General features: G+C 41.0%; 1 long non-coding RNA gene across 10 annotated transcripts in view; it reads left to right on the plus strand.

The window, feature by feature from the left end:
* Positions 1 to 24,671, plus strand: part of LOC147915384 (uncharacterized) — a 388,885-nt gene that overhangs the window by 131,724 nt on the left and 232,490 nt on the right. The window contains exon 1 of one of the 10 annotated variants that reach the window (XR_015553986.1): positions 20,977 to 22,336. The exons of the other annotated variants lie outside the window; for them this stretch is intronic. This is a non-coding gene — a long non-coding RNA (uncharacterized LOC147915384). Of the gene's footprint in view, positions 1 to 20,976; positions 22,337 to 24,671 lie in introns of those variants that run through there. 10 annotated transcript variants of the gene reach the window in all.

Here is a 24,671-nt window from a genome sequence, read left to right on the forward strand (position 1 = left end):
AAGGCTAATTCTGTCATCGTGATTAGCTACATGTGGCTAAGTTATCTATGACAGTTAAAAAAAAAAATCTACAATTGGCTTTTTCCTGTTGCCAGCCGGCCACTGTCTGCCGTTGTTAGTTGGCTTGTGCTGAGGGAATATAAAATTTAAAATTATTCCAAACTAAACTTAATTAGGGAGGGAAATTAGTTGCCAACTTACCACCCCCATATAATACAACTAAAACCAAGTGTAAATGATTTTCGGATGATCCAAATTAGTTTTCCCTCCTGCCAACTACCATGGAGCACAAAGATTAGAGTGATAACAAGGCCTCCTAATAGGTAGGTTTTGGAAAGGATTCCATTTGCCTTAGAAAAGGGCACTGGGAAGAATGCCCTTTAGACACATTTACTTAAATATTTATTTTTTGATTTATGATGCCAGCAGCCTACTTACTGCCTTCTAATTTGTTCCTTTTTTGTTGAGTGCTCAGGTTTTTGTGTCTTGCTTTTGATTTTGCCTTTGTGAATTTTTAACTTTGAAAATGACAACACCCATTGCTTAGCATATGGGACAAAAGGAACTCTCTTTTTTCCCTTTGTGTTTTTTTTAAATAAAGCATTTAAAACTTTTTTTCATTTTTTTCCCCCTCTTCTCCTAAGCCCCAGATGACCTAAGCATTTTGAGGTCTTAGGTCAGATTCCTTTCTTCTTTGCCTCACACATAACTGTCTTTTCCTTATATTGTGATCCTTCTGATTTGTATGGGGACTCTGCAAGTAGTAGAGTGTATGTGAGTTGTGTACAAAATGTATAAGCTTTAAGATGTGGGAAGGAGAATCTTGATGCCTTGGCTTAGATGGGTGCATGTAAGAGACATTAGATGATTCTGATTACATAGCCCCGAAACAGGACCCCAAATCCTCTTCTACTTCCCCTTTTGAATCTGAGTAGTAGTTTACCTTTGAATCAAGTTAATTATGAAAAGGGACTAGCTACAGTCACTTGATTTGCATGTTTTTATTTGCACGCTATTTGTCTGTTTTTGGCATCCATTGTAGACCTTGCTTGTAGACATTGAATTTGTTCTGAGCAGATTAATTTTTTTTCTCCTTGTACATTGTTAAATGTGTAGGAAAGGAACATCAGCTCAAAGTCTGTCACTCTGGCTCCAGGCCAGCATGCCAAATTCTGTCATCTTTGCTGCATGGCCAAGCATCTTTATTACATGTTATAATTCTGGTTTTGGTCTTGATCCAGCAATCTTGATACAACATCAGATGGTTGGGGTGTGGAAAAGAAAAGGGCTGTGTTCATCTCTAGACAAGGTTTTGGGAGAAGTGTGAGAGCAGGATGCATGTTGCAGTTGTTGAGGACAGGGATTTTTCATGGATGCCATAAATGTCTTCTCTGTGCTGCCTAGAATTTGAATTGCATTATCAATTTCTGTTCATACAGACTGTTGATTTTATTTTTATATTTTTTATTATTTTTTTGCTGAGGAAGATTTGCCCTGAGCTAACATCTGTGCCAGTCTTTGTCTATTTTGTATGTGGGTCACTGCCACAGCATGGTCACCAATGAGTGGTGTAGGTCTGCGCCTGGGAACCGAACTGGGCCACCAAAGCAGAGGGTGCTGAACTTAACCACTGGGTCATGAGGCTGGCCCTTGACTGTTGATTTTAGACTGAAGACAAATTTGGGCCATGTTCCTGCTCTGGCCACCACATCTCCCAGCAGCTCAGCAGTTAGCATCAGCCTTGGGAACAGTGTCACCATCATAGAGGTGCACTGTCTCCATTGCCCTGTTGCTGGGGTCCGCTGGTGTTGCTTGGCCTCCATCGGTCTTGGGGAGTGTGAAGCTGAACTCCTGAACTGTTCTGTCTACACTGGCCTAGGATTAACAATTTCAGGGCTAGCTTCTCCCATTCCTTTCTTCAAAATTGCTTTATAGGGGAAGGAAGTGGTGGGAGTAGATAATAGTTAAAAATAAAAAAATAAAAATAGGAGAAAAATGATTGCATTCATTTCTTGAGTACAGAGAACTTTGACCCTGTCGTTTGCAGACAGTCTCTCCTTCCTGCTCTTAGGGGTTTTGCAGATGAAGGCTGGGCTTTGGTTTGTCAGTGAAAGACTGTTCTGAAGCTCCAGAGTGCATTCAGCAGCTTTGCAGGAAGCAGTGACACAAGGTTCCAGCCACTCTCCCTCGCCTTCCACTTATTGTCTCGGGATTGTCAGAAAACAGGCTGGGATGAGGAGGAAGAGAGACTGGGAGGGTTGTTTTTTTTTTTTTTTGCAGTTTGGCTGCTGAATGAAAGCAGGCACTTTATTTAGAAGTGAGTAGGGAGGGAAATGCAGTTTAGGGTTGACACCCTTCTGGTGCTTATCCATAAATATGAAATGGTGTTAGAACACCAGACACCGGAGAGCTTTCTGATTGGCTGTTGGTGATGTCATCTTGTCATTAATACTGTGCTCAGAAAATAAACTGATCTGCCTGTTTTCTTTCTCTTTTTTTTTTTAAAGCTGAAATGTATAAAATCCATTTTGTAATCTAAAATGAGGCACTTCAGTCAGAGCATTTTGAAAGAATTATTATATTTCTTATGTGTTCAGAGTCATCTTGGCCTTCACTTGAGCACTGCCATAATCACAAGTATGCAGCCCGTCTTTTCTTCTTGCTTTTCAACACCTGGGCACCAACAGTTGACATTTACCCACATTAAGTGCTAATGCAGTAGATGGGAATTTCTTCCTGTCAGCCTTTCAATGCCCTAGTATGCTCAGAGCCGAGGTTGGCACTTGTGGGTATGGGAGGGTTGTGAATGGGTAATGGAAAGTGCTTTCTTTTTGATTTTCTTAAGTCTGAATTTTATTTCTCTACCTTTGATAACTCTGAAGTCAAATCTAAACAGGCCCTCTTTTCCACTTAATGCATACTCCTCTAGTCTCGTGATGGTGTTTCAGCAGGAGGACCACACTTGTGGCATGTCCAGGCTCTGTGTGTGTGAAAAATCCAATAACATTCTTGCTACTGAGGATTGAAATTCTCAGGAGGAAAGCCACTGCCTAGCAGCTCTGACCCCTGCATTGATTTTTGACCCCTGCAGGTCTGAGAAGGTTTGACAACCTTCCATCCCTACTGGGTCGCTCTGATGGCAGGAGGTGTACTGAGTTTTGATTAACCATTGGGAAAGGTTTTGTATAAATATAGCTCTATGTGTTTTCTTGAAGTGAAATATAGAACTGTCCTTTTGAGGGAAAGCCATGATTCTTTATCATTATTCTAGCGAAGTTTCTCATCTTTTTTTTAATAATATTTAACTTTGCTCGTGAATAACCATATAATAATGTACTCCTTTGTCACTGTACTCTGGTGGAATCTCCTAATATCATGTGAATGTTATGTAAATTCATTCCTCTTCTCCCAAAGCTGTTTCTTACAGTGAAAGTACATCTAAGAGTTTATTCCATCACTGAGGAAATGGCTGTCCAAGGTTATTTTATGCATGCTGTGGACATATAATTTGGATTAGCAAAATGCCTAGCAAGCAATTGTAACTGATTTTTCTCCCATGCAAATGTCACTCTTGTTACAGGAGATGCCACGTTACTTTCCAAAGTTTTCCCTTGGTTTTAGCAAGGCTAGCAACCGTAGATTTAGCAGCCTTTGGGGTCAGAAGGAAAAGAGACAATGAGTCCCATTCTTTCTTATGAGCTCTAATGAGTCATAGAGATAGTCTGTTTTCCAGGTTAGAGCTCTGTCTCTGACAGGCTTTAATTATCTGTGAGCCAAAGCAAGAAGGGATATAAACATGCAAAAGCCTTTCAGGAACAGGTTTTTGAAGGAGATGAATCACCCAAGTCGGTGTCCTGCTTAGCCCTTTGCTAGGGGCCGGCCCCCTCTCCTCGCTTGCCACTTGATCATGTGACAGCTGTTTGCAGACTAAAGGAAAGAAACAATCATTCACTAGCAGGAAACTTAATCCTGGGCAGGTGCAGTTTGAGTAACGACTCTGGGCCCGAAGGTCAGCATGGTTGCAAAGACCTAAGCTTTTGCAGATGGTCTGAGTTGGGGGAGCAAGATCCATAATCCTTCTCCCATCTGTAGCCCCCAGACCGTCCTCTCCTCTGGGATAGTGCAGCCATTTCTCCAGATACTGCTGAACTTTTGAACTCAAGTACAGTGCAGTATTAGCATGTTTGTTTATAGGTTTCAGATAAAGCCATAGCCGATTTTAAGGAAACAGTAGACAGATCCATTTTCCTTTTCCTCCAGTGATGTTAGCGATCTAATTAGAAGTCAGTGTTTTAGCAGCTTCCTCTGTATGTGCTTTGGGTTCTTTTTTTTCTAAAAGTCACTTATGGACACGAACAAAAGCCGGATGTTGCACTAGCGCTTCTGAACAAGTGCTCTGTGTTAGATATGTCTGGAGTTTACAGACCAGGCTTTCCTCTGCACAGACTAAATGAGATCCTGTCCGGTGTTATGATTCCTTATCTTCATTGTTATTTTCACTCTTTAAAACTGTCCCTCTGCCATTTTATGTCATATCCATTACTAATGGCTGCTTTTTCTATTTATATTGCTTGGAACTAATTGAGATTGCAGGTGCACAAGCGTGTCACACCTAAGGGCTTAAGTACATGGAAAACCATAACAATACTTCAATAAAAGAGGATAGCAGTCACCTTTGGGGGGGGGAGGTGGGCAAAAAAACAAGTATGGACTGCAGAAAATATCAAATATATAAATTTGTAGTGGTTAGAGTCTAGCATTTTCTCAGTTGCAACCTGATTTATTGAAAGCTGGTTTTTGGGGAGAGTATAAAATATTTGCTAAACTAATCTACTTTTCTGAATAGCTCCCTCCCTTCTTGTGGCTTAGTGACTGACACTTAGAAATCCACAATTATACTGTATAGATGAGCCTTGTTCTATATTTAGTATATAATCTCCATGCTCAGGGGCTACATATGGCCATGAGCACCCACTTAAGAGCTAAAAATGTAAGTTACTGCCCACTTTATCCTGAATCGGAATCATACATAATTGCTCTATGCTTTAAAAATCTTCCTTTGAGGAAAGAGTTCAAGATCAAGTTAGTGGGCAATCCTTTATATGAAGCCAAGTGTCACTTGGCCCTTGGAAGAAGCTAAGTAAAAACTTGTTGAACAAATAAAATAAATGAAGGAATGACATCCCTGGAAGGATTCACACCTCTCATTGCTTAATCAGAAAGTGACATGGTGAGTCAGGAAGCTCTAGACTCATTCTATAAGTAAACACCCATGACGAGGTGGGCATAGAATATCTAGAAGCAGTCACTGACAGGCTAGGCTACTAGAACTGGTAAAAATGGAAAGTAAGGAAAGTCTAGTGGCTTCTAAACCTGGTTGTTTGTCAGAATCATCTTGTGAGTTCTCAAACAAAACCCACCGATAGCCGGACCTAACCTCCAGAATCTCTCATGCACAGCTAGGGAACCACTGCCTTTGTCCCTACATCAGAAATGCTCAGGATGAGGTGATCTGGGTGTGGTGGTGATTCAGGGAGAGCATAAACTGGAGAGATGGTAAAGCTCTACCAAACACAAAGCAAAGGAATTACACCATGTTTTTGGTTTGTTTTTAAATTGATTCTGCAAACATTTATTGAGCATAACACATTGCATCACATGTTGGGATAAAAGTACACAAAACAAAACTCGTTTCTGCTGATGGGCTCACAGACTTTTCTTGAACAGAATCGCAATGCCACTTGTCCCATGTGTTATGGACTTCTGAGCACAATTACTATAGGAACCTAGAGGAGGTATAAATAACAGCCGGATTTGAAGAAGCCTTCACGGGGAGGTAATATTTAAACTGGCATTCTGAAAGATGAAGTAGGGTTTTTTCAGCAGTAGGAAGGCTACAGAGGAGATGAGGAAGATGAAAGAGCATGTGCAAAGACCAGGAGGTAAGAAAGCACTGTGTGTGGGGAATGATGAAGGCAAAGGGTGCCTGGAGGCGAGAGCTATGCCTGTTGCCAGTACCTTTGTTTGCTAGACTAAGGCGTTTGGGATTTTATACTGTGAACCACACTCCCCCAGAAGGGGAGAGGGAAAGGTGTATGGGTTTTGTCTCCAACAAAATGGAAGCCCTCTGAGGGTGGGGAAACTTATCTTCCACAGCTTATTCTCATTCTTGGCAGCATGCAGTAGGCACTAATAACTACTCTTTGAGTAATTAAAAGATGTTTAATATATGCTTCATTAAGCAGAATAATCAGTTTTCTCTGAGAATGCTTGTGTGCCTTATTTTTCTCCTTTTAATAAAAACAAAAATAAATTAGGGGTATAAAAAATAATTAAGGGCAATCTGCTAGATCTTCACTCTTTTCCCCTTGATAATTCTTTCATTCTTTTCTTATCTCACTGTTGGATGACTTTCTCCCTCGACCCCAGCCTCCTCCCATAACATCAAAGTGAGCATAGTCCACAGAGTTGAGAGGGTTTAGAGCTAGCCTGTTTTTCTTCACGTAGCTCCCAAGATGGAGCCACAGGGATATGGGAATGGAAGGATTTTAAACATTTGTGATCCCTGCCCACACCATCTTCAATCCTGAGAGGCCTTCACAGACTTCTTAAGATGTAAAATGGCCCATATCCATAGGCTAGAGGTGCTCTTTCTAAGAGCTTTCTTTGTGTTTATTTTTATTGCTGGTTTGTTTGCATCTCTGCAGAATTTTCATGAGATAGAAAAGGAATGTGTTCTTTTTTTCTCCTTTTAGGATGCCAAATCCAGGTGGGGAGTAATGATCTTGATGAATTCTAGCACTTGTCAAATTGAAAATGTTCAGGGAAAATAAATGAAAGAGGATGAATTTGTTTATATGCCATCATTCAGTGATTCAAAGCACAGACATTTCTTTCTTACTATACCTTTGAAGTTAAGGATTGGAACTGAATAATAGACAACCTTCCAACATGAAACATGATCAAGCTTGAGGGATTTTATTGGGTTTTTTGATAATTCATTGTTTTCTAGTTTGCCTTTGTCTTTGATCACTTATTCCTCTGACAAAAATCTGATCATGTTATTGCTTTCCTCTTTTCCCTAAGCTTATTTTGTAGAATTGGGAATTATTTCTCTTTTTTCCTTTCTCCTGCAAATTTTGTTGGTTGCAAATAAACTAAGTATTTATCTAGATGTAGATAGTTTAAATCTATCAGTCAGTTGTAAATCTGCTTTTGTTTTTCCTTCAGATGTTTTCAGTTTTCTCTTTAAACTTGTTCACGGTAAAGAATTTTAGTATAAATTAAAATATAATACCTGTTAAATCTCAAAGTGGGCTCAAGTTTATCTTTGCTTGGTAAAACACTATCAGTGCTGCTTCGAATTAATAGCTAAGTGATATTGTGGTTGATGTGGTGAGGTGTTTAAAAATCGTAGAGTGTAAACTATTTTCAAGGGTCCTCAAGTACTTCAGAAGTCTCTATCTCCATAGTAGCATTTGATATGGTAATTATATGCGATTCTCCTGGGTGCATTAAAATATGAGCCTAAGGCTCCACCAATTTGTTAGCTTCTCATAGGTTGAAAGAAATGAAATTGCTTTGCTTTAAAAAATCTAATTCAGTACTTTCACTAATTCAGATGAGCTTTCTCTCTACTCTTCTCCCAAGAAGGTAACGAGAAGAATTATTTTTTTTAAGTACCTCTGAGAAAATGAGGTGGTCCAGCCATGTTGGGGAGAAGATGTGGGTTATGTTGGAAGGTGAAGGTGATTTTTTTTTTGGTGAGGAAGATTGGCAACATCTCCCCTGAGCTAACATCTGTGCCAGTCTTCCTCTGCTGGACGCCGCCATAGCATGGCTTGATGAGCAGTATGTAGGCCCACACCCAGGATCCAAACCTGTGAATCCCGGGCTGCCAAAGTGGAGCATACCAGCTTAACCATTACGCCACCAGGCCGGCCCCAAGTGAATGTGATTTTTATTGCCTTGGTCCTAAAAGACCTGCAGTTTCAAAGGCGTGGTAATCCTTTCCCTCTTAGTTCCAGCAACCTCTATCTCCATGTTTCCAGAAAGGAGATAATATACTTTTTTTCCTAAAACCAAAATAAAAGTTTCCATCATCTCAAAAAGACAGATTTTTTTTTTAATGGAGGAAAAACAGTTTGACAACAATTCCACACAATAGCCAAAAGATGGAAGAAACCGAAGTGTCCATCAACAAAATGTTGTGTACGCACAGAGTGGAACATTATTCAACCGTAAAAAGGAAGGAAATTCTGGCACATGCTACAACACGGATGAACCTTGAGAACATTATGCTAAATGAAATAAGCCAGTCGCAAAAGAACAAATATTGTATGATTCTGCTTATATAAAGTACCTGGAGTAGTCAAACTCATAGAGACAGTAGAATGGTGGTTGCCAGGGGCTAGGTTAGGGGAATGGAAAGTTAATGTTAAATAGGTACAGAGTTTCAGTTTTGTAAAACGAAAGAATTCTGTGAGTGGATGGTGGTGATGGTAGTGCAGCAGTGTGAATGTATGTCATGCCACAGAACTATATGCTTAAAATTGGCTAAAGTAGTAAATTTTATGTTATATTTTACCATAATTAAATTGGAAAAAACAACAAAAGGGAAAAAACCACTAATACTGTTTTAATACTTATCAATTATAATAATGTAAAACGAATTTGTCATTTTAGCTGATTTTCGATGTTTATACATGCAATATAAGTTACAAATATGTTTAACATTATGACACCATCTTAAAGATGTACACAATTTTTGATAAAATTATTACATTATTTATTTATTTATTTATTTATTTATTTATTTATTTATTTATTTATTTAGTTATTTATTTAGTTAGTTAGTTAGTTAGTTAGTTAGTTAGTTAGTGAGGAAGACCAGCCCTGAGCTAACATCCGTGCTCATCCTCCCATTTTTTGCTGAGGAAGACCGGCTCTGAGCTAATCTCCATTGCCAATCCTCCTCCTTTTTTTTTTCCCCAAAGCCCCCCACTAGATAGTTGTACGTCATAGTTGCACATCCTTCTAGTTGCTGTATGTGGGACACGGCCTCAGCATGGCCCGAGAAGCGGTGCGTCAGTGCGCGCCCAGGATCCGAACCCGGGCCGCCAGTAGCGGAGCGCGCACACTTAACTGCCAAGCCATGGGGCCGGCCCCCAAATTATTACATTTAATGTAAAACAAACAAACAAAAAAAAAAACCCAACCCAAGTCCAATTAGATTTTGTAACTTGTGGTACGTGTGTGCCTCCTGTACAGCTATTTTTCTCACTTGGATTTCTGATATAAGGTAAATAAAATTGCTATTCTTTTCTTTTTTGAATTTGGAATTCCTGGAATGCTTGAAACTAGATACATGTTCAAAAACAAAGGATTAAACTAAATGAGTGCTAAAGTTAACATGCACATTCTGATTTTGTGGGTCTGGGGTAGGATCTGAGATTCTGCACTTCTAACAAACTTCACCTTCAGAGGTACTTGGAAGCCTTTGGATGGTTCTGCTTTCCACGTGGCTAGTTTAGGATCTTGCCTTCGCTTGCCACTCCTCAATCTGCTTCCTGGCTTCCACGATATCTTTGCTGTTGTCATCCTCGTCTTTTTGTCCTTGTGGATTTCTGCATTCTAAAAGTTTATTTTAGTGGATTATTATATGAAAGGACGTAAGGATGTGTTCATCTGCAACAGGAACTTCCCAATCCCCTTTTGTTTTTTTGTGGCTCTGTGTTGTTGGGAGACGGCTGACTAACTTGGTAGGATCATCAGCATTCCCCTTTTCCCTCAAGTTCATTTGCATGAATACTTATTGAGGACTTAGTGTGTGCTGGAAATTGTGCTTGTCCTCAAGAGTTGATAGGTATGGCTCCTGCCTTAAGCAAACTAGTTGGATGGGCATTGACCCAAAGATGGAGGGAGGGGAGCTCAGATAACATTGTTGATCAGGCATGTTCTTACAGTGTTTTAAATATTGTAGGTGCTTGAAATCTTCTTTCGCGCTAACTCTGTCACTGTGCCACTCTCCTCAGGTCTCATCCCCAGATCACCCTCCTTTGTTTTCCACTGTTATTGATACAATGATTAAAGTGAAAAGAATCACTCTATTCTTCCCAGTTTCAAGCTATAGAATATGCTTGTTCCTATGGAAGGTCTTTCTAAATTGTGTCCATGCCACTTCATCACTGATATTTCAGATAGACATATTTTGTAATGAGGCAGCGTTGGGAGGAAAATAAACATGGCCTTATAGCATTGTGTGGAAGGCAAAATTCTAATATGGCCCCCAAGATCCCTTCCCTGACCCCTTACTGCATATGCACCCTGGATAATCCCTGGCACTGTGAATATGATGGATTTTAAGTTGTTACTTGGCAGTGTTGACCTTAAGATAGGGAGATTATCCGGGTGAACCTGACCTCATCACATCAGCTCTTTAAAAGCAGAGAGACTGAAGAGAGCCTACAAGGATTCAGTGTACCCTTGCTGGCTTGAAGATGGAGGGGGCCATGTGCCAAGGAATGCAGGCGTTCTAGAAGATGCCTGCCAGCAAGGAAATGGGACCTCAGTCCTATAACTGCAAGGTACTGCATTCTACCAATGACAAGAATAAGCCTGGAAGTGAGATTTTTTTTTTCCCCCTAGAGCCTCTAGATGAGAACTCAGTCCAGTCAACACCTAGATTTCAGCCTTGTGATGGGCTGAACAGAGAACCTAGCCATGATGTGCTTGACTTCTGACCTAAAGCACTATGAGCTAATAAATGCTTGTGGTTTAAGCCACTAAGCTTGTAGTAGTTGGTTATGCAGGAAGAGAAAACTAACACACATTGCATATTAGTTTGCAAATGCATTCAAACAAGAGTGTACAAGCTGCAGCATGAAAACAAGCTAATGCTGCTTAGCCAGCTGGACAAAGGAAGTCCAGCTACCTTACACATAATGGAAATAAAAAATGTCAGTGATCTGGAGGAAGTATCAAACAGTGGAAAGAGTTTAGATTTGGAGAAAGGAAACCTGAGCAAGTCTTGGCTCTTTTACTTCTTAGCTGAACAAGTCACTCACTCGTCTAGGCCTTGTCTATAAAGGAAGGAGGTTGACCAGATGGCGTCGCATCACAACGTAACTACTGGTTTTATTTACCAAGCAATGTACTCAACTCATTTCAACTCACCCTTAATCCAGCCTGGCCCTGCCCCACTAGGTATAGAATGAGGGATGTCTGTTGCCTGGCTTTTTTTGGTAGTTTTTTTAAAAAAGCAGCTAAAATTTTCTGGGTTTGTTTTTTTAGGACCAGTCAAAAATGTTCCCATGTCAGATCAGCAGTAATCTGATGCTTGCACCAAAAAGCTACATCAAAATATATTACTTGTAAAAAAAAAAAAAAAAAAGTCTAAGATATGTTCCAGTTCTAACAAAGCCCATGTCCATAAATGGCTTTCATTTCCTTAAAATCCAGAGATTCCCTTTTTTTGTGTGTTTAAAATAGACAACTAGAAATTGATCTTGAAAATCTATTTTTGAAACCCAGAAATATTTCTCTGCCTGAAACACCTGCTCATCAGAATTCATTTCTATCGTGTTTCTGCAGCCTTTTGGGGTGGGCACGTAGTCCTTTCTTGTGCATCGCTGTGCGTGAACCTAGTCCCTTGAACTTAAAGTTGTGTGTATATCCACGTCTGTGTGTCTGTATGCTGGGGTTTTAAAGGACGCGGTTGTCTGGAGCTCTCTGAGTTGCTAGTCTTTCTCCTATGAGGTGATTCTTCCCTGACCTTAAGGATCTTGTTCACATTGCAAAATAAAAATTTGCAGAAAATTAAAGATACTTGAGTTATAGTATTTCAGGAATATGACGATGTTGCAAAGGGAAAAGGCCAATTCTGGAGAGTTTTCTTTCCCCAACGCCTAGAGCTTCTTTCCCTGCTGTCAACTAGCTGCTGGTTTTCGTAAACAGGACTGTAAGAGGGGAAGAAAGGGCCCCACAGCTCAACCACCGGGAAGATAATGGAAAGGCTCTGTCTGTTATTAGAAAGGGAGAAAAGGACCACCTTTTTAACCGCCTCTCAACACGCAGGGAGCCTCGAGGAGTGTCTTCTAGTGTGGCAAACGAAGCTGCCTACGTGGCTGTATTTAAAAACAAGACCTTCTGAGTTGCTCTCCTACATATTTTAAAACACATGATAAAAAGGCCAGAGGTGTGGGGTCGGCCCAGTGGCGTAGTGGTTGAGTTTGTGTGCTCCGCTTTGGTGGCCCGGGGTTCGCTCTTTTGGATCCTGGGTGCAGACCTATGTGCCGCTCATCAAGCCATGCTGTGGCGGTGTCCCATATAGAAAATAGAGGAAGATGAGCACAGATGTTAGCCCAGGGCTAATCTTCCTCAGCCAAAAAGAGGAAGATGGGCAACGGATGTTAGCTCAGGGTCAGTCTTACACACACACACACCCACCCAGAGGTGAAATGGCTCCGTCGTGTGGTCACGGCTCCATCATAGACATTAATGAAGCCCTTCTGTCACCCAAGGAGCATCCCCTCCATCTGTACAAATTTCCCCACTGGAGCAGAGCTGTGATGTGGGATGTTTCCCCCTCCATCACTTCCAATTTTGCCCCAGCCTTGCTGTTCCTCATCTGACATTTGGCTTGTGAAAATAACTTTTGTGGAGCTATTGTCTCTTCTGTCATTTTTTTTTTTTTTTTTGTGAGGAAGATCAGCCCTGTGCTAACATCTGCCAGTCCTCCTCTTTTTTTTTTGCTGAGGAACACTGGCCCTGGGTTAACATCCGTGCCCATCTTCCTCCACTTTATATGGGATGCCGCCACAGCATGGCCTGACAAGCGGTGCATCGGTGCACGCCCAGGATCCGAACTGGCGCACCTCGGGCCGCTGCAGCGGAGCGCGTGCACTTAACTGCTTGCGCCACCAGGCCGACCCCTCTTCTGTCATTTTTAAACAATACCAGAGGGTGATGGGGAGGGGAAAGGGAAGTACAGCTCTCACATGAGCAGAGGCCTATTTGAGAGTGTGCAAAAGCAGTGATTTTCTGGGAACAGTAATCTAGTTTTTCTCCCTTGTCCATTCACCATTAGTAGAAGTGACGTATTTTCTGGCGGTGGTTCAGGGACCAAAACCTCAGGCTTCTTATAGTCTGCCACATTTTTGAGAATGCTGTCTTACAAGTATATGCCATGACGCTCATTAACCATTACTGCCGTTCCATCCTAGTGACAACCACCCCAGTGCTCTGTGCTTGTAGGGTTACAGCAGAGTCCTTCTTTGGGTTTGTTGTTTGATAAGCACTTTGCAAACAGTTAAGCTCTATGCAAATTAAACTTCAAGCATTCTTTCCACAATTTTATTGAGCATTTATAGTTTACTTTTACTTTTCTCAGTCTTTATATCTGTGCTTTATAAAATTGAGGGGACCACGTTATCAGTAAAAGTGGTTTGGTCTCAGAATGCTTATGTATTTAACTCTGCAAAATTCCTGGTGCCCAAGGTAAGTTAATGCAGCCAATCTTATTTTACAGGTTGCCTAACCTTCCACATTACCAAATTCTAGAGTTTTTCAACTATGGCTATAATCTTCCATGCTGCAGCCTTGAACCAGTGTACCATCTTCAGAAAATGTTGAGTTTGGGAGAATACCTAGTATCTCCCTGACACGATGGGAATGCTTCCTTCCTGAGACATTTATTGTTTGCTTAGTGGAACTGGAATTTCACCTGAGGTCTTAGATTTGCATACTGGTTTCCCATACTCCAGGCAAATTATTTCACTTCTGGGGGCCTCAGTTTCCTTATGTGAGAAATGGGTATAATAATAGCTACTTCATAGTGTCTTGTAAAATTAACTATCAAGTACCTGACACCAAGCCAGGTACTTAGTGGGCAACATATGAGTTAGCTGTTTTTTTCAGGTTTGCCTTTTAAGTAGAAAACATTATTTTATCAATGTTAGCTTATTCTCTTGTGGATAACAACCAAACAACACCAAATTATATTTTATATAATGCTTTTAAGTGCATAAACTTACAGCATTGGCGCTCCCAGGACATATCTTTACATGGTATTTCCCTTCCTTCATCTTCCTGATAATGTTCCTAAGATTTACTTGGGGCAAGTCACAAAGAACAAACCCAAGGAGGGGCTCAGCAAAGGCCTGAGACGCCTGCCAGGCCTTGGGGTGGAGAGCTGCACTCCAGATGTTCCTTGTTGGGCGCCTTCCCCATCTCAGTAGGAGAGGGAGCAGTGTGTCCCCTATGCAAGCTCGAAGTTTGACTTTCTTGGCTATTGTTTAAGGCGTGAAACCACATATAATGCAGTTAACGAGTAGATCAGCATGTTCCTTTTTCCCTTAAAAAAGGAAAGATACACCTAAAATGTGGATGCTGGCTGCTAGCAGTGGCTTTGGGAGTGTCCTTGAAATCAGGGCTGCTGTGGCAATGAAGTGTCAGTGTGTCGATTTTAGTTCAGTCCTTTGCTCCAGACTTCAGCCCGGCGTTGTGTGTGGCCTTGCCTTGGCTTCATCCTCGGCCTGGTGAGAGTGCCAGGGTCTCTCCGCTGCCAGCACCCACCCCATGGCCGTGCAGGAGGACTCCCTTTGAGATCTTTGGAGGAGTCTGAGAACTCCTGCAACCTACCATTCCCTGTCACATTTTGCTTCAGGTATCTCTCTGCTGCTGGTGAAGGCATTTAATTTTTCTTCTTTAGAGATGCATAATCTCGCTGCGTCCAATGTTCTAGTAGTCTCCTTTTTCCTGTAGGGCCTTGTTTGTGTATCAACAGCTCAGATCCTATCCTGTTTCTTCCTCTTCTCTTGCCCACTTCCCATCCCTCATGGTTCATGGGTAGGTAGCAGGAAAGGCTGATGCTGTTACATGGATTGTCAAGTTCATGGACTTGTAGGAGTCAAGGCCTAGTCTAACTCCTCTTCTTTCCTCTTGATTTCCTTGTGTTCTTGCACCACAGGGTAGGAACTCAAACTGTAGAAAGTGAGAAATCTGTTGGACTGTAGGGGAGAATGTTCACTAGACTAGAAGCCACAAGACTTGCTTCAAGTGCCCACTCTATTTTCTAGCTGGAAGACTCTTGACAAGTAAGTTAACCTTTTTGAAACTTCAGTGTCCTCGTAATAGACATAATATCTATCTTTTTTCTGGGGCTGCTGGGAAAATCAAATGAGATAAAGTATATGTAAGAACTTTGCAAGTTGTAAAATGATTAACCAACCTGTCTAAGGCAATGTGCTAAGTGCCATGGGAGAACTAGTTCACCAAAATAGTGAGAAAAAGTGTAGGATTTAAAGTGAGAAGACCCAGGGTTGAGTTCCAAATGTGGCACTTACTAGTGATGTGACCTTCAGTAAATTATTTAACTTCTTAAAGGTTTACTTTCATCATTTTAAAAACAGAGGCAGTAACGTGAGGCATAGTGTCATAATGTATTGTTATATATCAAAAATTATCATGTAGTGCAAATAATAGCTGTTTCATTATTATACTCCAAAATTGTTGAATGTAGTGATTCAAAGAAATAATTATTGAATTTACCTAAAAATACCATATTATGGAATCCTGGGAAAGTAAGGAGTATTTCTTGTGATCCAGATTGCAATTAACATAGAGTAAGGGGCCTGTTTTGGAATCGAGAAGTTAACAGGACACCAGCCAAGTTCCTTTAGCTTTCACAGAGATAATGGTGCTCTCAATTAATTAAGCACATTCTTTTCCTTTATCTCAAGTTCCTAAAAAAAAATAAGAGTTTGCTATTTCATTCCTTCTCATATTAGGCAAACCTAATTGGATACCTGTGATACAACTTTTAAACCCTTTGGTATCTTAATGTTCGCGTCTTTAACAGGGAGATAAAAATACTTGTCTTACTGGGTGGGATTGTTGTAAAGGCAAAGTGAGATAATTTAAGGATAGCTTTTTGGAAACTTGAAAGCTAACAAATATATTATTGCTATCATTTCAATATATTTTGAACCAAACAGAAAGCTTTTGTCCAAAAGCACTTTGTTTTGGATAGGCTAAAAAATACTAAAAAAAAAAAAACCTAAAACAAAACTAAAATGTATCGAGATTACTTATTATTTTTAAATTATTTCAAGTTAGGGCCGGCCCCGTGGCTTGGTGGTTAAGTGTGCGCGCTCCGATGCTGGTGGCCCGGGGTTCGGATCCCGGGCATGCACCGAGGCACCACTTCTCTGTCCATCCTGAGGCCGAGTTCCACATACAGCAACTAGAAGGATGTGCAGCTATGACATACAACTATCTACTGGGGCTTTGGGGGGAAAAATAAATAAATAAAAAATCTTTAAAAAAAAAAAAATAAATAAATTATTTCAAGTTAAAGGTTTGGTTCATCATGGTGGCCTTGAATTTCATAGTTCACAATAATGTGAAATACATTTGAAGTGATCTGTCTAAATAACAAAAATACATTTTAATACTGAAACTTTATGTATGGAATAACAGGAAAATTTATACTGTTCCAACTAGAAACACAAAGAAATCAACAAAAATGCAATTTTAAGGAGTAGTCAAACACATATCAATGTCTGATAAGTCAAATGGACAGATACCAAATAAAGATGCTAAAAATTTGATCAATGTAATTAACAAGAATTAAGAATTAAGAGATATCTTGTATTTTGTACCCTGCTGAGAATGGACCTTTTCACATACACGAGACATATTTCCAAGGTTTCATCGTATCGTTGTTTCTACTATTTTTTTTGCTGAGGAAGAGTTACCCTGAGCTAACATCTGTTGCCAATCTTCCTCTCTTTGCGTGTGAGCCACTGCCACAGCATGGCCACTGACAGACGAGTGGGGTAGGTCCACACCCAAACCCGGGCCGCTGAAGCAGAGCACGCCAAACTTAACCACTAGGCCACCGGTGCTGGCTCCGTTTCTACTATTTTTAAATGGATAATTTGTTGATTCTATACCCTTAAGTTGTCTGTAGTAGCTGAGTTACACTTTTCTGCTGTCTTAGAATAGGTGCTTTGGGCTCTAGCTAAAACAAGAGGCTTTGAAAACCTCACAGTCTGATGAGAGCCATGACCATTTGGAGCCAGACACCTCCTCAAAGAGCTTATTACTAAGAGAAAGCAAAACTGATCGTTCTGCCACCAGTTACCACTCCCTACCCTCACCCCTAGTCTTTTCTAGTCTGCACAGAATGTTGGGGAAGGGAGGAGAAGAGAAAGGCTCATCAGCGTTAAACCAGGAGTGAGAGGGAAATTCCAAGAGACTCACCTGTAGAGATTGGGGGTGCTTGAAAGGAGGCATGACTGGCATTGGGCTTCCTGGTTGAATATCTGCTCAGGTAGACTTGCCTGCCTGCCCGTGTGCCTATCTGGATTGAGAAGGAGAGAACCAGTGAGACACAACAGGAGAATGGGCTGCCAGTGGAGCACTTCACATATCCCCTGTTTAGCTTGGCAAGGATATGGCAGTTCTCCAAGGGTGAAATGAACGCTGCAAATGGTAGTTGGTCTTGAGCCATCGTGCTAGACTGTCCCTAAGAGGCTGGCTTCTGGTAAGGGGATTCAGGGGTACATGGAGGAGGTTGAGCCAGAGCTGGGGTCAGATCTACCTCAGAAAAGCTGTGCAGTGAGGAGTCCCCTAGGGCCCTCAGGAGAACTCACACACCAGCCAGCATTAGCTAGAGAAGTGATCATGGCTAGTCACATAGGGAGACGTTTGCCTTTCCCTTCCTACCAGTTGCTTGCAGGAGGAGGATGAACTGGAGCCCAGAGGAGGGAGGAGGAGAGCAAGTAAAAGAGTAGGTCCCAACTGTCCCTGTTACACTCCAGGTCATAGCTTTTGGTGTTAGGGTGGGGGCTTGCATAAAACTCACAGTTGAATTTGAGAATAAAAATTTAAATTGGCCTAGAGTTTTAATAACCAAAAGTTACCCCCAAAATTGTGGGATCTACCCAAGATGTCATTAAAGATGTTAAAGGAGTTTAAAAATAGAGCAACTGGTGGGGCCGGCCCAGTGGCGCAGCGGTTAAGTGCACGCGCTCTGCTCTGACGGCCTGGGGTTCGCAGGTTCGGATCCTGGGCACGCACTGATGCACTGCTTGTCAAACCAGGCTGTGGCAGGGTCCCATATAAAGAAGAGGAAGATGGGCATGTTAGCCCAGGGCCCATCTTCCTCAGCAAAAAAGAGGAGGATTGGCATTGGATGTTAGCTCAGGGCTGATCTTCCTCCCAAAAAAAAAAAAAAAATAGCAATTGGTAGCTCTGGCGTAAGTAAAGCCATTTCCTGTTAATTGCCCACTGAGATGGTAACAATGCATCCAGTTTCACAAATTCTCCCCCTTTATGTCATTATGATATCAAATATTCATTCCAATATGCAAATTCCTCCCAGTAATGTTGGTATTAAGTGATTAGCCTCCAGGAGGTTTATTACTAAATTTGTAGCCCTTCTTTATATTGTCTATGATGTGACGTGTATATGAGGATGAAAAGATGACTCAAGGCACTAGATGTTTGCTTAAGTGAATTATTTGTGGTAATTCAATGGCCTCTTCATCATGAATGGAAATATCTTTATTTTAAGAATTGAGTTTCTATTATCGGAAGTGTGTAGAACAGATCCCTGAGACATATAAAAGATACTAGATAAAATAATACAGAGAGATGAACATAACTATTGAGTTGAAGGAGCCTCCGTGCTCCTTATTTGCTTAAGGAAGACTGTAAGCATTTATATGATACCATGTCAACACAGCTTAATAAAAAGCTACCTCATAAAAGGAGTAACAGACACAACATGTCTTTCCTGATGTTTTCCAGAGAGTCAGTGAGTGAATTGAGAAGTGGATCCAGGATTTCATGTATCAGCACCATAGGTTTTATCTTTTATATAATCCTTTTTTTCTGTTACTGTCAAGATTTTAAAGGGGGATTACTGTTTGAGTTAAAGAGAGCAGGCAATTCAGGCATACCACACAAAGTTGTTAAATCTCAGAGGCTTGAGATTTCTTGGCTCCTTTTAAGTTTTGGAAGCAGGGCACTCCTAGGGAATGCTATTAGGAATTGGCTTCATGGAGAAAATGCAGCTTTTGGGCAGTTAGCTTTTGAAGCTGAGAGAGGATAATAGTTGGTGAACGTGAAGGGGAAAGTTGCTTCAGGTTTAGAAAATGGAGCAAGGAGGTGATAGTCCTGTGCAGGCTTTTACTGTAATAGTTCTTTAGCAGGGCCAAGTGGTTCTCCAGGTGGAGTTCAATTTTCCATTGCGCGCATTTTCTGAGTTTTGATAAAGCCTGGTTACCCTCTTGCGGAGTGTCTATCTCTTTGTGCCCTGATTGCTAGGGCTGTGCTATCATCTTGGCCAACTGCCCATTTCCTTTGGGTCTGAAAGGAATAGTTTAATTTAATTCAGATTTAACAGATTTAGAGCTTGGAAAAAAAGTATCTGCAGCGGCTCTTTTTCTTTCTCTACTTCGCGCTGTTAGAGGTCCTGTATCCAGTGGATAAATCAGAATACAAGTTACACAGAGCAGCACACACATCAGGTGTGAGGGTGGAGAGGGAGGAAAGAAGAGCTATCCCATCTATGCTCTCCTGAGCGTGAAGTTCGAATCTAGGTGTTGGTAGAATAAAATATAGATGAGCGAGAGAGAGAGGAAGTAGGACTGTGCGAGTTATTGTAGAGGAGGCATTCTGGGACAGTTTTCTACTTGAGATGAAAGGACTCCATGGAAGCAACTGGAATGCCTCAGAAGGCCCCACCTCGGGCTTTGTGCAGACTGTTATTATTGCTTAACTGGCATTGACTCACCTTGTTAAATGTCATCTGTAATATGGAGATGGACTTATTCCTTGCCCCGAAGCTACTGGGAGCCTAGTTAGGAAGACACGATGTAACGCACACACACAGGTACCTACACCACAGAAGAGGAGTGTTGATGTCATTCAGTTAAGTGTTTGCCAGTTGGAATGAAGTTACCTTGCTGGGAGTCCTCTGCCAGAGGGTTAAGTCTGCTGAGGAGAAATTTGAAATTTTATGTGACTGCAGTGCATCAATAGCAACATTTTGGGGTGGTGCTCATTGTACTACGTTTTGAGGAAGACTTCATTCTTGATATAGAGGAGGAGCCAGCTAATGGCTCTCACCCTCCATGTCCTTTAGTGTGAGGGCGTTTTTTTTTTCTGCTGGGGAAGATTCGCCCTGAGCTAACATCTGTGCCACTCTTCCTCTATTTTGTATGAGGGTTGCTGCCACAGCATGGCCACTGATGTGGAGTATAGGTCTGTGCCTGGGAACCGAACCCAGGCCCCCGAAGCAGAGTGTGCTGAACTTAATCACTAGGCCATGGGGCCAGCCCCTTGTTTTTTTTAGATGGTATTGTGCTGGGATCATAAGAGTGCTTAAGTAGGTGCATTGCTAATTCCACTGTATTAAATCTTCTTAGAGGCCCGTGAAGGTGTTGGCCAAAAAGTCCAGGAGGCTCCCTCTGCCAGTTATAAGGGGGCGTAGAAATGGCTTTGAGTTTCAGTTTCCATGTCGGTTGGAATTCTGTGCTAGAAGAGAGCATCTGCTCTTTATTTTACAGTTGAGAAATTTAGTCCCATAGAGGGAGCGATTTGCCCCTTCCCTTGAGATGAGCCGACAGAGTCAATACAGAAATCTAGGTCTTCTGATTCAGCCCAGTGCCTTTCCCTGTGTGTCACACTGTGTCCCTCATTATCTTGAGATTTGCTGGAGCCACAGGGCTGCATAATGGCTGTGCATATGTGGAGTTTAGTGCTACAGCTGAATTAACTCATCATGTCAGTCTAAGTCCTGAGCCCGTTTCCGCAACACGTGGTAAATCGTCACTCCTGTGGTCTCAGAATTGGGTGCCTGGAGGATATCATAATCTTCCGGAACAGTTCTTTCTGCTGCAGCCTCTGGGTGCACTTCTTCTCTGCCTCTACTTGTCTGGAGTCTTGTCTTCTTTGAGGCAGGGATTGAAGGGGTGGAGCCCAGTGGTGCTCATGTAAAGGCATGTAGCCCCAAGGTGAGCCGAATTTGAGCCCATTGAGCGGTATTAACTTTGACTTAATATATTTTTGAAAATCCGGGGTGTAGTTTTAAGGTGGATTTAGTTATATTTTGGGAACACTTGTTTGACATGCTCTGAGCCTGAGAGGGAGGGATATTCCCCAGGCCTCCAGTGATGAGGATTCCCTTGTGCTTTCTTTGGGCTAGAACTTCTCTTTTGAATTGGCTTTGCCCTTCAGACTCCTGACAGCTCTTACATTATTGGTTGGCAGATTTTGTGCAATGGATTTTATTGATAAGGAACTGAATTTAAATCTTGCAGTTATATCATGTGATCATATGAAGGAGAAAGTATACTTAAGGGGACTTGGACCATTTTAGGCCAGGACTACAATCAAATAAGTGCCAGGCTCTTGTTGGGTTTGGAGTTTTCCGGTTGTGATGGATCATCCTCCGTTATATTCTTACTCTCATCCACAGTGCAAAATGAATCAAGATAATTAACTGGATTTAGGGATCCAAATAGCAGCTATGGAAAATTGTTTCTTTTTGCATGAAGTGCACTAGCTCATCACTTGAGTTATGCTAGCCTCATTCACAGCCCATCCTAATTCTGTGCCCTGATCCATTCTTAGAGAAAAAAATGTTCCATTTCCTAACTTTTCAAGGGGCCAACCAAAGTATGCTTTAGTTGCTGTTCTGTAACTGTGCCTGATTTCTCAAAGCCCTTTTCACAAGAACAGCCCATTCAGTTTGGCTGCCTGAGGCATTTTAGCTTCAGGTGTTGGTGGTGTGGATTTTCCTGTCCTGGGCCTTCTGATACAGCCTCTCTGGGGTTCAGCGTTTCCTTCTCTGCACCCTTCCTCCCAGGTACTGGCTGCTCATTTGGCTTTATTGCCTATTAGAGGGAGGGGTTGGGAATTAGAACACCTTTGCTTCTGGTTCTTTCTTCTTCCCCTTGAGGGCTGGTATTAAAGAGGAGGATGGGAAGGCAGAGCAAGCAGAAGGGATGATTGCCCATTGCTTTAGGCCGATGTTAAGAAGCACTAGAAGAAGGGTAAATAAAAGAAGGCTTCCTCTCTGTCCCTACAAAGCCCCTTTTCTCCTCCTCACTGCCTCAGGCCCTTAGCTCCTCTTTCCCACCTAGGTTCTATATATTACTAGCATTTATTACCTCATGTATATATGGAATTAAAAAAAATGTTTCTGTAGGTTGGACTGGAAATCTAATCACTATTCATGATACTGTTTCTATGAGAAGCTGTGTCCTGAGTGTCAAATAAATTACAAACATTCCTTAGGAATATGAACCATCTGCATGTTTAGGTAAGTAAATATATCCTTTGTTTCTGGGTCTTTTTAAGTTTGTACTTTGTTTTAGAATCTAGAGTTGTGACAGATAGTTTTGAAGATATCAGAAAGGCTAAAAGCATATTCTTTTCTGGCATTAAATCCCGTTTGCTACTTCCACATACTTCTAAGATTTCCACATTTTCCTTTTGGCAAGTATCTTTCAGAAGATCATGTTTTGGTCTTTGGATAATTCTGCTTTCAGAATGCAGCATATAGCTGGGGATTTGCTTTTAAAGTACTATACAGAATTTTCTCATTTTAGAATACTTTTTTTTCCTTTCTTGGCTGACTTCACTAAATACTGTAAACTCAAGAAGAGCTCCATGGTTGCAGGTCTGGTATCGATTATCATTAATTCGTTCCTTTATGACTTTGCCACTTAAATACACATTTAGAAACAAACCAAATAAACATTAAATAGCATAACTAGATTTTTGACTTGGGTGGTCCAGTTAGTTTCAACATGTGTTTAGCTTTGAAAGGTGGTTATAAAAACAATACATGTAACCAACCCATTAAATGATTGCAATAGATTTTTTAAATTTTTAAATGTATTAATTCAGATATCTTTAAAAACAAACCTTGGATTGTTTATCATTTATTGCTGTACAAAATAACTGAAAAGGTAAATTTTTGCACATATAGGTGCTTAGTCTCTGTATCTTAGTTTAGCCAATGAAACCTGATTGAGTGGTTTCCAACTGTGTGACTTTGGGCAAGTCACTTAACTCTCTGAGCTTTGTTATCCTCTTTTGTGACAGGATATGCTGGTTGGTTCCCAGGCGTTCTCTCACTTATGAAATGCTAGGACGCTGCAATTCTGTGAATTAAAAAGAATCATATGAAGCAGAAAGTATACTATTTATTCTGCAATAGAAGTGAAGAGATGGCAAGTTCTGGAACGACCAATAAAGGTCTAAAAATAGCATACAATCCTGAGCCTTCTTTAAAAAGTCACTCTTTATTTATTGCCCTATTTATTGAACTCTGCATGTGGTTGGGAAAATAGATGAAGCATCTGGAAAAAATATTAAAAAAATATTTATGGGCAGAAACTATGCCTCAGCATCTTAAATATGTTGTATTACAACATGTGGCAATGCTGCCATTAAATATAACACCAACTACGTGAATCAGCCCCATTAGGATCATTTTGGATTTGGCCCAGTGCTGTTTTGGTGGTTTCTGGATTGTGTTAGAAATCAGAGCTTCTAGGGTGAATCTTTTACTCCTACAGGTTGACATTTTGCATGTAACTCCCCAGGACGGAGAGAGAAGTTTTCTTCCTTTTTGTTTCTCTTTCACTTCTTTTCTTGATTGTATTTGCTCTTCCTCTCTAGTGATCCACCTCCCCACATTACAGTAAGAGTTTCTTTGGGGGTAATTAGTTGTCCTAAGTTACTTCCATTAAGGGTTCTTAAATGGTTTCCTTGAGTAAGAATTGGGGATTACATGGCGATCTCGTAAAACCATTCTAGAGAAGGTGGTTATGTAATGAACAAATATGTTAAATATTTAAAAAAAAAAAGGCACTTCAACTTATATGTTTTCAAAAGCAGACACGGGCTGTTATTTAAATCTGGTTCCGCAGCCAGAGACTGAGGCAAGCTATTTTGATTTGTCACAGAGGCAGCCTTTGGGCAAATGCTAGTAGCACATGAAGGAAGGGTGACCAGGGTGTTTCATTTGGGTTCCTTTGATCACTCTTAACTGGCTTTTAATATTACACCAACATTTAATCAGAAACCAAAATGTTTCTCTGACTCTGGCAATTGTTTTTCTCCTCTCTCTGAACCTAGAATGGAAGATTGGCTGTTTTGTCAATATCTCATGTAAGTAACTCTAAGAAAAACTATAGTGGTAAGCTCTTAGGGGCTTTTCTTCCCGTGAGAGCAGAGATGGTATCTTCTTATATCCCAGGACCCTCCCCAGTGCCTGGAGTACAGTGGGGACTTCCTGTTGTTGGGCTTCTTGTTGGATTGGGTTTCTGAGGACCCTGCAGGAATCTTCCTTTGGAATCTTATAAACCAGATAAAATCGAATTGGTCAGGGAAAGCAGAGAATAAAATGAACTTTGTGCCTTTTGTCTTGTGATATGTTCAGAAATGAGGTTTTTTTTTTTTTTTTTTCCGTTACAAGTGTAATTAATGTATTTTTTTTTTAAATCTGTAAATGCAGAATAAGTGTTAAAGTTGATGCTTTAATATTCACACTTGGTAATAGAGAGTTGATGAGAGAATTAAAAGAAAATAAAAACATAAAGCCTACCTTTCAGTAATAGGCTAGTGAAGTATGATTAAATTCTTAG

The sequence above is a fragment of the Ceratotherium simum genome, chromosome 13 (genome assembly GCF_057802395.1).
Source record: "Ceratotherium simum simum isolate JZ-2026a chromosome 13, ASM5780239v1, whole genome shotgun sequence".
NCBI lineage: Eukaryota > Metazoa > Chordata > Mammalia > Perissodactyla > Rhinocerotidae > Ceratotherium > Ceratotherium simum.